We start from the raw sequence: 19,011 nt of genomic DNA on the forward strand, positions 1-19,011 counted from the left end.
AAACATCATCGTCTATGCCTAGTAGAACTAGTAAAACCTTATTTTGCTATATTTTGTAATGTCTTTCTACAAGTTGATAAACAACGAAGTAGCATATTAGTACTTAAATGATGTCTACAGAAGCTTGCATACACACAAACACATGCATACACACACCACGCATACATACATACATACATACATATATATATAGCCACACATAGAGAGACATGGACATAGGCAGGGAGGTAGACCAACAGAGAGTAGTACTAAAATTGTCATTTAATTGTATTATGTTTTAGTTGATAGAGCAACAGAGAGCAGTACTACTGAAGCTGATCCATTTTCTAGAGCAGTTCGTGTGATTAGTACTAGTTCGTATGGAGGGACATTGTTGCTGAATAAGAAAACTATGTTTCCATTAAGAGAACGAAAGCTTCTAGGTGCTTTAAAATTGATATTATTTAAAGTGTAAATTTAGTTTACCCTTACTTTACTCATTTTGGACTGATAAATCCTTTATGTTTTTGTAGGTAATAATGCTTTCTTTGAACATCTTTTTCATATGACATTGAGACTATTTGGACCCACCATACATAAAAGGTACGTAGTTTCATATCATTGCTACATAATTTTTGTTTTCTTCTATTTATTGTAATATATTAAAGTTATTAATCTAACAATCTATTTGTTTTTAAAAAGGTGGAATTTACAAGCTATGGAATTAAAAAATCAGTTGATTGCATCCATTGAGGAGAAATTTGGGAAAAACATTTTTGACATTGGCCTACTTCTGAAAAGAGCAGCAAAGCATATAAAGACTATGAGGGATCAATATAGAAGGGCTCTTAAGGATAACCCAAAGTACGACTATCCTCCTATGATTCTACCGATGGAGTGGAATGAAATAATAGAAGATGCAAAGGAGAAAAGACTATGTGAAGATAGAGATAATGAAGCAGCATAGGGCAAAAAGAGGTATGTCATTATAGTATTAAGTACATGGTAATCATGCACTAATTATTGATATTTGTAAATATATAATCTAAGATGTTTGAATTTTTTCATAGATTGTAGGACACATCCGTGGCTACAAAAGCGAGAATAGAAAAGGTTGGCCAACACAAACTTGGCTCTGGTGGCTATATGAATCTGCAGTCTCAACTTGTAAGTAGAGCAATGAATTTTGTATTTTATTTTTTAATATAATATTGCGAACAGTTTTGTTTAATGAAACCATACATGGAAAACTGACGTTATCAAGCAAAAAACATAGGGCACAGATTTCAATGTGGAGGTCACAGATGAAGATAGAAAAATTGCCTTGAAGGAAGGCTATAAAGTTGTGGTTGCACGCCTACGTGAAGAATCTGTAAGCCTTTCCCAAAAATCTAGTGCACCAAATGATATCTCACAAGTAAATTGGTCAGATGAAAAGTAAATAAAATTAAATAGTTGAGAAGATTCTTTTTTGGTATTAGTTTTAAACGTAAATTGACTACATAACAATGTGCATAACATTTTACTGTAGCCTTCATATCCTACCACAGAACCTGCTCCTGACGAAGGCCATGATGTGCATTATAGTGGTGGAGATATTAATTTGCTATTGGAAATTAATTATGCAATTATGAATACAATTTAACATCTTCCATTGGAATTTGACATGTATCCTTTTTTTGAATATTTCAGAGCATGTTGAACATCATGCTGAAGCAGTGGACCATGTTCCAAGTGCTCAACATGTTGACATGGAGGTAGATCAAAATGTTAATGCAGATGTGTGGCATTGTCAGGTAAGAAAAATGCATTTTATGTTGTACTCGTACTTAATTACAAACTTGTAACAGTTAGAAAAAGAAAAAGAGTATGTCAATTTATCACATTCACTTGTTCTTGCAACAGAGCCCCCTTTAGTGCAGCAACCTCCTGCTCCTCCAAAAAGAAGGAGCCATCATAATTTGACATTACACATGCCAAAAGAGAAGGAGAATGAAGTAGATATGGATGCTCCTATGAGCACTTTTCTTAAGAGAGCTCAGAAAAATTTAAAAAAAGAAATGATGTTTTAAAAATCTTCTTTGATAAACCTTGTTGGATAATGAAAGAACTTTTTTTAAAGTAATTTTGTATGAATGATGTGTAGTAATAGTGATTTTTAGTTTATGTTAATGAATATTGTTATGTGTTAATGAAGTTTTGATTAGTATTGTGTATTAATGAATTTTATATCATATTAATGAATGTTATGTGATTGTATTGATTGAATGTTATAGTTCATAAATGGATGAATGAATGAATGAAGTATGTAATTAAATGATAATGGGTACTTTAGATTGGTGTTAGGGGGAGGGGGGTGAGGCCAGATGAGCTTCCACCTTCACGTGGTTGGCCTTGTTAAGTAGAGAATATTATAGTATTCTTGAAACCAAGTGAAGCTCAAATTTGTTAAGTCTTCAAACACACATCCCAATTCTCTTTAACGAGACTGAAGTTTTTTCACTTGTAATAGTCTCATTGCAGTCATCTTTTGGTTCCTTGAACATATAGTTCTTGCTTAGTTTAAATCTCAATTATTAGATATTTGTCCACATTGGAGTTAGTTTGGCATAGAAACCTACATATTTTATTATATATATTTAGTCAACTGAAAGCAATGTAGAAAGCATTCACATAGTTGATGTCTAACAAAAGAAGACAAGATGCATATACTATTTAGCATGGAAATCCTTGTAGGTGAATTGTGTGTGTATGTACACACACACACACACACACACACACACACACACACACACACACACACACACACACACACACACACACACATACACACACACACACATGTATGTATGTATATATATAACTTCAAACAAATGTGTAGACTCAATTAGCAAGAGACACCAACCTCAAATCCTGCAATGTAGAAAGAATTGACCTTTGAAATGCAAAGTGTTTATAATGTAGGTAGATTTGCCTTAGATCTCCTTCGAGGTCTTCAACAAATCTGCCTTGTACTTATGAATAATCCACCAAGATTTGAAATAGTGTTTTTCAATAAATGCTCTAAACTTGGAATATACCTCCATAAAAATTTTGCCTTAGATCTGCTCATCATATTCAAAATAAGCCTTCACATGTCTGTTCACTTAGGTCTGATTTAGGTCTTCCACAAATTTGGCTTATAATTATGCTCTTGAATCTCTTAAAATATTCTTTGTATTCAAATGATATTTAATGAATTGATTGATACAAATTTCCTCATACTTGAATCTAAATATCATTATCATTGTCAAACATAACACAAACATAAAATCATTTTGGTTATTCACTTGTTATACAAGTTAGTCTTATCTTTTTGGTTTTCACAAGTCATGCACTTATGCATCTTTGGGATATCCACAAGCTATTAGAGATGTTTGGATGGTTCATGTCCTTATTTTTTTGGTGTTGTTTGTAGGGTTTTTTCCATGAAGTCTAAGGATAGACATGTTGGATGTTTGTGATAGACATGTCCACCTATAAGAAAAGTATCAAATGTAGAAAAAATGCAAAGAAAAGCTTGTAAGGGTTTTAGGTGTCTTTAGGCCTAGTATAGCTTGTAAGGGTTTTAGGTGTCTTTGGAAGGGTTAGTGAAGTTATAAAACCTTTGAAAAGGTTAGTGAAATATATTAAAGGCATATGTGATTGTAAGTTGTCGAAGTTGACAATTTGTGTCAACTTCGACAACAAATTTCAGTTTATAACTAACTAGTAACAGTCAGATAGTTAGACAGCAGTGGTTGTTTACTATTGTTTGGTTATTTAGAAGGGATTTTTCGAGTGTTTGGCGGAGAAGTAGATTTGGGGTGGTGAGACAAGGCATTGTGAAAAAAATTTAATCAATAAGATAATCATGTTCTCTGCAATTCAGTCTCTGTCCCATGGAACAGTGAGTTCCTATGATGTATCAAATGCATTTTGACTAATATTTAATGTGAGAAAATTTTATTATTTTTTTAATCTTTTCCATGCATTCTTTTAATTTTCATTGTGGGTTGAGTAAGGAATAATAGACTGGTGCATTCAAACTAGTGACTGGTTAGGCATAGTCAACTGCACTTATTCTGAAGTTTCTAATGTAGATTCTCTCCTACCACCTGTAGTCACTGTTATTGGTGGGAGACAATGAGGCTGTGATAATTTATTTGTACTATATTAACCAAATGCAGGAGAGTGGGAAAACTTGGTGTAAGTGCAGTGTTGGATGGTAATTGCTGATGGAGGTTTAGCTTGGATTAGACACCAGTCTAATAAACAGTAGATCATTTCATGTTTGAAGATGTTTGGGGTGTTAATACTTCATGTTTGGGGGTGTCTCTGTTACCAAAAATGAGACAGTAGAGCACTGCTAGTGTTATGATGGGCAATATATGTCTTTCATTGTGATAGACTATTTCTAAGTCATCGGTGTTGTTTCTTGCGATTGTCAAGTAGTCTTTGTTTTCCTTGAGACCAAGAACAAAATTATCTACCATTTTTGCTAATGATAAAATTTTGACTTGAACAATGATAAAGTTAATTATTAATCATTATAGTGGAATAAATTTTGACTTGTTCAAAAAATTTAGTCGAAGGTGTTGGAATTGATTGTGAACCCCAAGCTCCTAGAAATCACCTGCAACCAAAATGCATGTTACATCTGTGTCTGAGAGAGAATATCATCCAAAAAGCATGCCTACTTTGGTGATTTGGCTATTATTGCAGCACTACAAAGTGTCTTATAGTGTTTCTCATTTTCTTAAATAATAGGCAATTAGTTCATGATTTCATCATATCTTATAGTGCAACAACTCCAAGAATCTTGGGTAAATTGCTTGCTATAATAATTTCTTGTATAGGACACTCAATAATGTGGGCTAAGTGGTGGGTACAAAGAGGAACAAGAAAGGATCTCTACAAGTGCATGGTGCAGTAGAATTCAAAAATCAAATTGAAGTGCTCTCATATATTCATTATAAGAATCTAGTCAGGAAAATTGGCTTTCATCTCCATTCATGATGGAACTTACAATGATGCATATCCACAACAATCTTTAACTTCTAGCAAACAAGTTAAACCTGAAGATAAGCTATTTGAAGACCTGGTTGACTTTGCCAAGGCATAAAGTAAAACTTCACCCAGTAAAAGCGAAAGTTTTTAAAAATTAGAGGTTGTTCTCTGGGATGGTTTGTATTACATATCTTCAAGTAGCTTGCTACAAGTGATGGTTTAGGTGTAGCATTAGTTTTATTGAAGCCACTGTATAGTCTTTTTTTCAATTGAGGTTTAGTATTCATTATGTGTTATATTATTCCTAGTGCACTGCAATTTAATTTATTTCTTGTTACTTTTTTTTTCTGATATGAAATTCCTCTTGAAGATTTGTATATTGAAACAAACTTATGTTCTTACCTAGAAGGTAAACTATTTTAGTAACAGTGCCAAAAGATCCATATATATATATATATATATATATTGCAATCTATTGCTGAAGCTTGTTCTATTTCAGATCTCAAGTAGTGTGTGAGTTGTTGGTGTTTCAAACTGCTGAAACTATCAAGCAACAAAATGCTTAATATCATAATGAAATGACACACAATCTAGGGATTAGCCAATTCCCAATATCAACTATATGAATGAATCACTATAACCCAACTTCAACAAAACCAAATGATGGTTTCCTACTCTTCTGGCTCTGCTAAACCAAGGCTGGTATACCTAGGGATAATTCTAATGCAACTATGTATGAAATTATCTTAGTTTCATTATGATTCTCATATGTTACCCTCACATACATAAATAGCTCACTTCAATTCTTCAATGCTCTCAAACTTATACACATCCCTTATCACCAAATCTGGTCATAATTCTCCTAAAATTTACAAATATTCTTGGAAATAACAGCTACCTAAGACTCAGGAATTAGATATAAATGAGTTGAGACCAAAATTTATAATTCCTAAATAGGATTGAAAATAATTTTGATTTTGTAAGATGATTTGATATGCAGCAGCAAAATTCGTCCTTGTTTACTTCTGATTTATAGGACCAATGCCTTATCCATTGGGCAAGAAATTGACTATTGGCGGGAGATCTAATTCAAATAACTTGTATAAGAATTAATCAACTGCAATCACCCATCTCCATTCTTATGCAATATCCCTTTTATGAACTCATAAACCCTACTGATTTACTGAAGCATTTATATAATTGCTTGAATTAAAAGCAACAATAAAACCAGCATACAACCCATCCAAACTGCATTCAGCAAAATAAACCTTATTTAAATGACTTCAAAGTAAACAAACCCATAAAATGGAGACAGAAATTGATGACATAGATATAGTGTAAATACCCCTTTGTATTATCCTTTTCATATGACTAATACAATAACCAATAGAAAACCAATTGAATGCCCAGAATAGATTGCCTCTGCATACTATTGGACCAACTGAATATGTACTCTTCTTGAAAGAAACAAAAAATTGCACAAGTCTCGAACCATCACAATGCCTTGAAAACTCATTTATATAGCATGAGTTGCAACAAGTAAAGGGTGATTGTAATCTAACAAGTGTCCAAGGAACAAAGCATCATGCAAAAGACAAAAACAATCACAACAAAATGCCAAGCGTATCAAATATTCCTTCAGGTAGGCCCGTTCCAGTTTCTATTGTGAATCATCAACTTCTGATTTATCTCTCATTATTTTGGCTCCTCAGAATACATGGCTACCAAGCTGGCCAAAGAAGGATGATCTTGTGATACCTCCAAATTGGTTTTCTCCTGTGGGTTCTCACTGCTTTCACCCTGAGCAGGCATAATTACCTTTTCCCCTTCTTCATTTTTCAGTTCTGGTGCAGAGGTGTCAATAACCTGCACCTCGCCTTCTTGTTTCTCATCATCATCTGAACTATCCTCCTCTAACTACTTCTCCAAGAGAAGATCTGCCATCCAAGTGTCAAATTGTATATCATCTAGCCAGCTGAACTGTAGGATATCATTTTGCATTTTTAAAATATAACTAGACTCCTTTTCAAAACCAACAAATTCTTGCTTCAAAGAATCAAAAAATAATTAGACTTTAACCAATTCCTCTATCATGGTGGCCCACCAGGCATGCCCCTTTTCATTAATAACTTTATTTATCCTTGTGCAGAAAAGGTCATCCAATTCTTTACTCCACTCTTCCTTATTTTTCAATTTCTTCTTTCTATCCAAGGCACAAGGAAATAGATCAAATTTTTTATTCTTGTACTTATTCATATAAGAAACAATTTTCAGTTGTAGAGCAATTCTCCTGTTATCAAAATCTGATAGGTCATTAGCAATATCATACAATTTTTCAACATGGTCATTGGAAGACTTTATAACTAAATAACATAGAAGGGTGATTTCCTTTTCACTTCTTCCCCATTTATTAACAATAGGCTTGAGGGTATCATCATGAGTTTTCAATTCCTCCCATACATATATTACTTTTACCAACTGATCAAAGAATAAGGACCACTCAATTTTGTCCACTAAATACATTAGAGCCTTTCTAAGCTTATCCTCATACTGCATATTTAACTCTACATGTAAGGCCCATAGTTTGCTCTTCTCTTCTTCAAATTCCTTAGCTATATAATATTTAGGCCTTTGAGGTGTGTCTGGTATCTCCACAAGGGGGGTGGATTTAAAAGGTTCCATTGGAGGATGGGGGTATGCTATTCTTGGCCTTGTGGATTTCCCCATTACCTTGTTTTCAAGTTCAATTCTCCTTTTTACCTCCCTATTATAGGCCTCAAGAAGTGTTTCATATTTATTCTATAACTTAGACATAACCTGTTCTTCCTTCTTAGCAGTGGCCAACAGAAACTTAGAAGAATCCACATTCCAATATGCTACCTAGACATGTGAAGTGTCAGCAACCCTTCTTACAAGTATATTTCCCATCAACCTAGACTCATCTGATTGTGATGGTGTGGCTTTAGATCCCTTTCTCAGTGACCAACTGACCAATGTAGCTTGATCTTCAATGAATGAAGTGCCTTGGAAGTCTCTTCTATTTAGGTCTTGCAACTCCAATCTACTTGAAACAGAATTGAAAATTAATGCATTTGCAATATCCCAATTGGGCAATAATAAAATGTTAGATGCCTTTATCATTTTCCTCCCCTCCTCAGGGCTTATATTCTGCAATTCCTTCATCATTTCTTCTTTAATTTGGTTTTGCATGGAAGTTTCATCCATTTCTGGATGCTTTGTTTTCATCTTTTTACATTTCTCGTCGAAAACGTTCATGTTTGTCCTCCATGCAAACTGCTGAAAAGCCCTTGATTTCACAAAATTGTCATTAGTCAAAAATTGATGACTTGCCTACTCTAATACAGGGTCCAACTGCTTGCCTCTATAATCATCTATTGCTAGATCCAAACTTGGGAGACGAAGTTCTAGAGGGTTACCCTCATCTAATTCTACTTGAGTAATAAAAATATCTCCCTGTGATCCCATTTGTTCAACCTGTTCACCAGTGAGCTTGTCTTCTCCAATCCTCAAAGGGGACTAGGTGGGTGAATATTCCTCATCTTGAGGCCTTTCTTCTATCATTACCTTTTGTCTCTTAGGACTAGGCTCTTCAGGTCTCTCCTCTTCGGCTATACTGGTAGATCCTATTATTTGTTTGCCCTTGTCTATAGGAACCCTTTTATTCTGAATTATAGTACATCTGGGCCTCTTTTGTACAATTATTTTATTAGTTCTCACATTTGGAGTGAAAGCCAACCTCCTCATGACCTCTCTGGCCTTATCAAGATATGAATCAATAAAAAATTGTTTCTTTTCATTGATGACCTCCATTATTTCAAGGAAGGTATTCATGAGCTTACTTATTTTGTCAGCCTTTGTAATAGCATTATCCAAAGGATCATATTTATTATCAAAACAATGAATGAATTCTAAGACCCAGGAATAAACTCTCCATTTTTCCTTTTTAGTTTCCTGCTCCTGCAATGAGAATTCATTCCTTATAATATCCTCTGGATAATAAGAATCGTGCTTGACCGGTCCCAACTTGATTCTATGCCTCAACATCTGATTGAAAAATCCCTCAGAATCACAAAAATAGGGATGAGAGACAGCCATCATATACTGCTCCAAAATTTTATGCAAAAAGATACATCCCCCTTTTGTAATCACAAACTGATGGGCCACTGTGCAGGTAGGGAAATTTGACCCTAATTGCCTTTTCAACAAAACCATTTCTTCCACTCCCCCTAACTACCATAAAACTTCAGTGATTCCCACCTTCAAAGGAACTTGGTAAGGCAAAACATGAGGGTTCCCCTTGAAACCATAGATTCTAAAAATAGTAGAAACGGGGTAGGGGATGATATCTCCCCAATTATGTGAAACTTTCAAGTCACGGGGGTTATCCATAGGCCTAATGAGACTCATTAGTACCCTAGGGATTCTGGGATTGCCACTCAATATCAAGCATCTCAATTTAGCAGCAAAATATCTATCAAATCTGACAAAACTAGCATTACTTGCATCCCAAGTCATATCTGCACTCCACAACTAGACTGGTAGTATTTCCCCATTCTCCTCTCTATTTAGTTCCATCTCATTACCAAAATATGTCACTCCTTCTAACAAAAACATATGCATTAATAGAGAGTAGTGACCAAAAAAAAATTCCACCTTGCCCTTCGCAATCCCAACTAAACCAATGTGAATTTCTTCAGCCAAAAAGGAAGCAAAATAAAAAATAACATCTACACTAAAGGAAGCAATTTGAACCATCATGTACATGAAACCAATGGGCATAAATTCTTGCTCATCTTCACCAAAAACTCGGCATAAGGTCCTGTATATCTCTACAGCTCGGGAAGTGAAAAGACTCTTCTTAAAAGGCTCTCTAGAGGTTGCAGTAATTACTGGAAAAGTTCCTGTTGTACCAATATGTGCCCTTAGTGCACCTCCCCTAATTACATCCTTCTTTTCTTTATATTCATTCTCTAATTCTAGCAGATTGATTTGCACATGGTAATCTGATAATGGTTCCAGGTGAAAAACCTCTCTAATTTCTTCAGGAGTAATTGAGACCAGAGGCACACCATCCTTTATTCTTACAACCCTAATGGCTTGGTCATAATTCTTAGCAATGGCTTCAAGAAAATCATAATCCATGAAAACACTTGGGACTACTAACTTTCCCAAATCAAAATTCTAGACATTATCATGCGGGGCAAACAACTTTCTTTTCGAAAACCACTTTTTAAACAAGATAAGGCCAGTTTGAGTAGTTGTTGCATCCCTAACCCAGTTCCCCTTGTCATATAGGCCATCAGCAATTTTAAGCCTAGGGTTTAAGGAAATTAACTTTTTAACTTGTGCAAGCTGTACAGTAGATTCTAGGAGTAATTCTAATAAATCATCGTGGACATTCCTATCCATATAATTAATTTTCCTAGAGAATGGTTTCTTAGGAGGCATTTTGACAATATTGAGAGAATTGGAATGCCACAGAGGTTATAATATGAGTACTTACTTGACATGCTGAACTTGTTCTTCTCTGAACTTCTAAATTTCATCTCGAACGACAGAAGAATAGTTTCACATCTTTACCAGGCTTAACACAACACAATCAATCAAGCTCTTGTGCTCAAAAAATTTGCAATCTCTGTTCGCATGGGACTGGAATTAATGAAAATCTCTGTGTTATACTCTATTTCTTCCACACGCGAAGCTTTCACTTATCATAAATGCGCCGAACAAAAAAATAGAGTGGCCTCACACTTTCTTTTTTAAACTTGTGTTGTTGATCCTTGAAAAATCCTACGATCTAGGAATGACAACTAAGCTGACTCAACTTTCTTCTTAACACATTGGCAGTCAAGCCAATAAAACACCTCCACCTATACCTTTCCTTCAAGGCTGGTGCTTCAAACCGGGCCCATGGATGACTACGAACACGTGTCATCAACTTGGTGCAGGAGCACCTAGGCTAACCTCTACTAGTTAGTCAATTTTGGCTTGTACTTGACTCTAGCCAAGTTAAGAAGTTAGTGTAATTTGGTTGAGGACCTTAGAAGGTCTTGTTTTATGTTGGCTAGGTGAATTAGTCACTAAGACTAAGGTCACACAAATAGCCTTTGTTAGTTGTCATTTAATTTCTTAATGTTAGGAGTTAGGGAGATTGAGTCATTAATATGTCTTAGGCCTAAGAATGGTTAATGGTTATTTTATAAATATGATGATCATGAATGATATTGGATCCTCAGAATATGTGAGGATAAGAAGCCTATAATATAGGATTAAAGCATCTATCAAAGTTTCCAAGTGTTGTAAGAATGTTGTCATAACAGCATTTTGCACTTATTGCAAATATTCCATGCAACATGGATAGCCTTGGATTCCTTTGATTGTGGGAGGTTATTTTCGACCAAATGGGACCTAGAATGGTGGAGAAGACACCTAATGGAGTTATGGCTAGAATCTCCAAGCATTGGTTGTATTTTTTGTAAAAAAGTTTTGAGTTAATGAAGTGCTGGAAAACTCTGTTTTTGAAGTGATATTTCGGTTTTTGAAGGAACAGTCATACTTGAAGCCAAAAACGTGTTGATACAGTGGTTGAGGCATGTTCTATAGTCATTTTGAAGACTTTTTCATTTTATGTGTTAAGGGTTTAGAGTAGATTTATCATAGTTTTCAAGTTGTTTTAGTTCAGGCCTTTCTTTTGGTCACACTGTGACAGATTTTGTAAAAATGGCTCCCACATGAGTTTCAACCATGGAAACACTGAATAAGTGGTTGAATATTCAAGTGGGGCCTCTATACATATTGTATCTAAACTTAGGAATCATCATGAGCAAGGGAGCTACCTTTATGATCAGGCCCTAGGCGAGTTTGACATACCCGGTTAGAGGCTTGACAGGGGGAAATCAAATCATTTCATGTGGGGAATGGGAAGTACAGCATGTCCCCAGGAATTTTTATGGTAGTTTTTCATGTTATTCATCCATCCTAAGAATTGGGAAGTCGTACCAGTCCATTAGGATAGGTCTTGAGCATTTTTCATCAATCCTAGACAAACTGTCCTAGAAACTAGGCCTTTTAGCCCTGTTTCTCCTTGATATTAGGAAGGAGGCGTACGGTCACTTTGAGACCCAGAACCCTTAATGAAAGTTTTAAAAATTCCAAAAGGGTATCCAAATCAAGTTTTATTTTTCCGAGTTGTTTGGGAAAAGTTTACTAAAAAGGGGAAAAACGGACTGGTAAAGGCTACTAGAAATAGGCTTATTTTTAAGATCTCTTTTGATGAAATCTTGAATCTGATAAACCCATGAGCCAAGAACCTTCCCAAATCAGTAAAATGGGATGGAATATGAATGAATTCAATGTGAAGAAGGTCCCCACAATGAAGTTTTAAATTTGTGAGGTTTTAGTGGATTTGGCACTTAGATCCATCTAAGTGAAAGTGAGAAAGAGAACCAAAATTAAGGTGTGGATCATCCAAGGTGGAGTTTTCGAGGTGTGACTCTTGTAGTAAAGAGTGAATAGGATTTATTTAATGATCTAATCCTATTAGGAGATCCTATATAAGCATAGGATACTAGGAGATAAGAGAAATCTCTTGGTGGGAGTGGAAAACTAAGCCTAGGAGTTTTATCTTACACCACAACTCACTAACTCGTTATACATAATTCTCGAGCACCTTTCCATAGTGAGCTAGCAATGATCACTGATCTTACTTTAATCATATGGTAGACAATTGAAACAACCTTTAAGAACACAATGGTGGGTCCATTGCTCGTTAACTCGCTATACCTAATTTTTGCACATCTCTTTATAGCGATTCAACAAGCATCGTCGATCCAGACTCGATCTTGTGGATAGCAATTTTACTTCAACAGTGGTGGGCCACACTCACTAACTCGCTATACTTAACTTTTGAGCACTTCTTCATAGCGAGTCAACGCCACCCTTTGATCCTGGCTCGATCTCACGATCAAAAATCTTCGTACCTAGTACACAGGATGTCATGTCCCTTTTTTAGCAACATAATTGTAACAGGAGATTTTCCTATCATTGACTCTCGTAGGCAAATGATTATGGAAAGGGGGTCAATTTTGTCTTTCGATTAAGTAAGTGAGGCCTACTCGTTCTAATATTAAATTAAGGTTGTACTCTAACTTTATAAAGTTATTTATTTAATTTTATAAAGTTAATAATTGTAGTGCAAGATGATTCCGGATAATTTCCAGAAACTTCTCAGCAAAGGGGATAAATAGAGGACATAGGGCTCCCATTTGAAACAGGGCGATTTGGTGGATTCAATTTCTTCTTCAACCAAGGCAATTTGTAGTCATTAGTCTGTAGATTTCCATAAGGTCTCTGGGAACGAAAAACTCCCTTGGATCTGCATAACTGAGGAGGTGAAATATTCCCCCGAAGGGTTGCACATTTGAGGTGGCACGGCAGTCATTTCATGAGGGCTTAATTTGTGGCCAAAGGCCAATTTAAATGATACATTTTGTGGCAGTCGGATAACAGTAAAGAATTCCGATTAAAGGCAACAGCCGAATAGAAGTAACTGGAGCTGCGACAAGAGAGCAAATTCGATATTCTATTTGATAGATCCACATACATCCTTGTTAATTCGCGAGCTGAAGGCACAGCCATTTACATTGCGTCAAGGCGTTGAGAGTCTCTTACCACAGGAGGAGAACATTTGGACCAATATCGGGTCTGGATAAGGGCAGAATCGAGACTCAGTTTGTGTGTTCCACAGCGGACGACATCAGATAGGGCAAGTTCGGCTGTGGCAGTGACTCCGCAACTAATCGAAAGGATTATTATGAGCCGTTTGGCATCATTCATTTGGCGGAGTTTTTAGAAGTTTCTTCGTGATTATTCTTTGCTCAATTGTTTTGGTACCATATTGATGCTGCACTTTATGATTAGTGACGATCTCAGTCGGGTGCAGAGTATCGATTGCTTTGTGCATTGTTCTTCGTGTTCAAGCAGCAGACATTGTGGCTTATATTGTAGTCATACCCAGCAACATTATTAGTCGGGATAAGGAGACCAGCAGCGGCAGTCAGGAACGTTGGCTTTAGCGATCGCTGGAGAAATCAGAAGTCTCTTTGCAAGCAAACTTCAAACATTTGTTTGAAAGGAAGCTTTCGGTTTTTGCCATAGAGGAATAAGGCATCCAGCCCAGACAGTGAGGAGAAACCAAGTTCCATTATTGTGTCATTTCTTGATTGGATTTCGATTGTTCATATCTACTAATATTATAGCATTTGTATTATTCACCTGTATTGCTATCAAACTCAACTTGGTCATTTGGATATTTCATGGCATTTCATGCCAATTGGATTAGTGAAGTACCTCATTCATGAATTGTGAATTTAAAGGCATTATTAGATACAAGCTATATTAAGCTTGATTGATAACTATTTGACGGAATGTCTACCCCTTTAAAGCAATGACCTGTCGGGGTTACTACAGTGGTATCAGAGCAGTAGTCCTGCCATCCTGATTGGGTAAAAGTACTTTTATTCCCAGTGATTATTCGCAAGAGAACCATATTCAACGACGGAGATATGGGTGAAAGACAAACACAGAGTTCACCAAGATTTCCTAGAGTCGATGATGATGAAACCAGGGAATTTTACAGAATCATGACTACCGAACAACAAGAAATAACTCAGACACTACAGGCTTTGACTACCATAATGGAAAGAGTTATTCAGCCCAGGATTCAAGATCAAGGAAGAGGCACATCTGATCATGATGATAGGAGTGTGGCATGATCACAAGGTGCTCCTAGGCACAGATCATGGACAACAAATAGGCCTACTCGTCCCACCTTCCTAAGGGAAGAGGCTTAGGAGATGGGAGAAGACGATGTACCAGAAGATTTCCAGGATGATCTTAGGGCTGCTACGGAAGAATGGTAGGCATTACCCCCGCATGTGCATGAATTATTAAACTTCGATCGATATTTAAACCAAAGAAGGGAACATATGAGGAACAGCCGCCAGAATAGGAGACCTAGAGGAGGTTATGAAAGAAAGTTACAGTGAGCTGTCAGTAAACTTACTTTACCCTTTTTCGATGGTAGTGGTCAGATGACAGCACAAGCTTGGATTCATAAGTTGGATACCTTTATAGCGTTAAGGCCTATGTCTGAAATAGATGCCATCAGATATGCTACCTTGCATCTGGAAGGCGCAGCTCATGACTGGTGGTCACATGGAATGGTTACCTTGCAACACAACCAGGTAACAACGTATCAAGACTTCGTGGATAGATTAGTTGAACATTTTGATAAGAAGGATCCAGAAATTTATTTTCGCGACCTTGCACAGTTAAGACAGACTGGCAATTTGGAGGTTTATATTAGTGAATTTCAGAGGTTGTCATTCATGGTACCAGATGTATCGGAAAGGAGGTTAGTTATCTTATTTACAGAAGGATTGTCTGAACCCCTCAAGGGATGGATTAAGGCATTTGACCCACCAACACTGCAAGAAGCCATGAGGAAAGCACGAAGTATGGAACTTACAGCCCCTTCTAGCAGGTTCACTCCCAGGAATACTACCTCTTTCAGAGACAACAAGAAGTTTGATAAAAATAAAGGGAAGAGCATTGAAACCAAAGGGAAATCTAACACACCCCTAGATATAGAGGCATTAAATGACTTGCGAAGGAAGAAATTATGCTTCTATTGCAAAGGTCCATATGACAGGGATCATGATTGTCCCTTGCAACCAAAAGGAAAAGCCAATAGGGTTATGTGGGCATATTATGAAGGATCGGATTCTAACAGTACGGCAAAAGAGGATGAACACACTGGTTCAGAATCTGAGGAAGAGACAGGAAAGTCAGAACAAAAAGAAGAACCTTAATTGCATCTACAGCAAGGGCGTTTGTCTAGCATTCAACAGGAAGGATCTTTCAGATTACGTGGTGTCCTAGCAGGACAGAAGGTGATTACATTGGTTGATATCGGAGCTACACATAACTTCATTGATGCACGATTGCTCGAGCGTCATGGTATTAAGATGGAATAATTCGAAGGTCTTCGAGTACAGGTTGCTGACAGATACACTCTTAAGTGCAACAGGATAGTCAGAGACATGCCTTTACGCCTGAATAATTATGAGTTCAAAGCAGATTACCACGTGGTCAATATGGGTGACTTGGATATCGTTTTAGGGATGACATGGTTACGTTTATTGGGTGAGTTTACCTTCTGACTCAAGGACATGGAGATCAAGTTCGAAGTAGATGGGAGGCAGCATGTGTTGAGAGCTATTCGAAATAGTGACATCCGAACGATCTCTCTTAGACGATTGGAAAGATTGGTGAGACATGAGGATCTTGAATGGGCAGCCATGTGTACTCTCATGCCTACACAGGAGGAACAACAAAAGATAGAATATCATCCCGACATACAGATATTGAGGGAAAAGTATAGTAAGGTATTCAACGATATTCCACCTGGTACACCACCTGATAGAGGGATTGAGCACATCATCGAATTAGAAGAAGGTGCTAAACCAATCATGATCACTCCATACAGGCATCCCAAAAGGCTCAAAGATGAAATAGAAAAAACCATCAAGGAGCTTCTCGCGATGGGACACATCAGATCTAGTAAGTCTCCTTTTGCTTCTTCAGTAGTTTTGGTTAAGAAGAAAGATGGTTCGTTACGGATGTGTATAGATTACAGGATGCTGAATAAGAAAACCATTAAGAATAGATATCCTATTCCACGGATTGATGAGCTAATAGATGAACTGCATGGGGCATGCTACTTTAGTAAGATTGATTTGAGATCAGGTTACCACCAGATTAGAGTCAGAGAACAGGACATTGAGAAGACTGCATTCAGGTGTCATTGTGGGCATTTTGAGTTTGTAGTAATGCCATTTGGATTGACCAATGCACCAGCTACTTTCCAGTCCACCATGAATAAGGTCTTCCATCATCAGCTGAGAAAATTCGTGTTGGTATTCTTTGATGATATCTTGGTATACAGTTGAACATGGCAGGAACACATGGCGCATCTAGAAACAGTATTGAAGACCTTGCAAGAAGAGTCCTTGTATGCCAAAGAGTCCAAATGCGATTTGGGAATGATTGAGTTGTTATATTTAGGTCATATTATTAGTCGAGAAGGAGTATGGATGGATCCTGATAAGATTCGTGCTATTGTGGAGTGGCCTACTCCTGAGAACCTAACTCAGTTAAGAGGATTCCTTGGTTTATGTGGCTTCTACCACAGATTTGTTTGCAGGTATTCACAATACGTGGCCCCTATAATAGATTTGCTTAAAAGGGGAGCTTTCGTTTGGACAGCAAAGGCACAGGCTTATTTTGACAGATTCAAGGAGATCATGACTTCATGTTCGGTACTAGCATTGCCTGATTTCTCGAAACCATTTGAACTTCAGTGTGATGCCTCAGGAGATGGTATTGGGGCTGTTTTGATGCAGGATAAACACCCAATTGCATATGAAAGCAGGAAACTCCGTGGGCCAGAGAGATCATTCAGCATTTACGACAAGGAGATGTTAGCTATCATGCATGCATTAGCTAAGTTCAGGCAGTACTTAGTAGGTGGCAAATTTTGCATAAAAACTGACCACAACAGTTTAAGACATTTCCTTGGGCAAAGGGATCTCAATGATAGGCAACAAAAATGGGTTAGTAAGTTACAGGCATATGACTTTGATATATCTTATGTTAAGGGCACACAGAATGTGGTAGCAGATGCCTTGTCACGCAGACCACATCTTAGTTCAATGATTGAGATCTCTGAGGATTGGAAGCATCTGATTATTGCAGAATATGCCAGAGATTCATGGGCATCTAGGATAGTTGATGGGACACTTGTTGATACCAGGTATACACTTGTGGATGAATTGATTATTTACAAGAGCAGGATATTTTTAGTCCCAGGATCGAAGGTGAAGCAGTTCATTATGCGAGCTCTTCATGATTCACCTATAGCTGGTCACCCCGGATACTTTAAAACATATAGACAGGTGCGAGAACGGTTTACATGGAAAGGACTTAAGAAGGATGTTTTGCAGTATGTTCGTGAGTGTTCCGTTTGCCAACAGAATAAACAGGAGCACACCTTTCCCATAGGGCTTCTACAGCCACTTCCCATTCCGTGTCAAAAGTGGGAATGCATATCCATGGATTTCATTACTGGGTTACCCAAGGCTCAGGGACGTGATTGCATTTATGTGGTGGTGGATAGGTTAACAAAATATGCTCATTTCTTTCCCATCACCACTACTTCTACTGCAGTACAGGTAGCTGAAGTATTCTTCAGAGAGGTTTTCAGGTTACATGGGATACCCCGCAGTATTGTCAGTGACAGGGATAGTAGATTCATGAGTCATTTCTGGCAAGAGGTGTTTCGATTATGCGGCACTGAGCTCACACCCAGTACTAGTTACCACCCGCAAACCGATGGACAGACGGAGATAGTAAACAAATGGGTGGAAGGCTACTTGAGGAATTACGTAGCTGATCAGCAGAAGGCTTGGGTAAGATGGATTTATTTGTGTGAGTATTGCTATAACACCACTTTCCACATGTCTATCCAAATGACACCTTTTTGAGCATTATACGGCTATGATACACCCAGTTTCAGTGACTTATTGATGAGTGATGTTCGGGTTCCACGTGCTGGGGATTTGATGCAAGAAAGTAAAGATATTATTAGCTCTCTACGTGATAACATCGCTCGAGCACAGAATCAGTATAAGCAATATGCAGATCAAAAGAGGACGGAGAGGAGCTTTGAGGTGGGCGACATGGTTTACTTAATGCTTCAACCATTTCGACAATCCACTCTCAAAAAGAGTGGGTCAGAGAAGCTTAAGCCCAGGTATTATGGACCTTTCAGGATCATTAGGCGAATAGGGGAATTGGCTTATGAACTTGAGCTTCCAGCAGACAACAAAGTATATAATGTGTTTCATGTATCATGTCTCAAAA

The sequence above is a fragment of the Cupressus sempervirens genome, chromosome 11 (assembly GCF_028749045.1).
Source record: "Cupressus sempervirens isolate cs-2001-9-10 chromosome 11, ASM2874904v1, whole genome shotgun sequence".
NCBI lineage: Eukaryota > Viridiplantae > Streptophyta > Pinopsida > Cupressales > Cupressaceae > Cupressus > Cupressus sempervirens.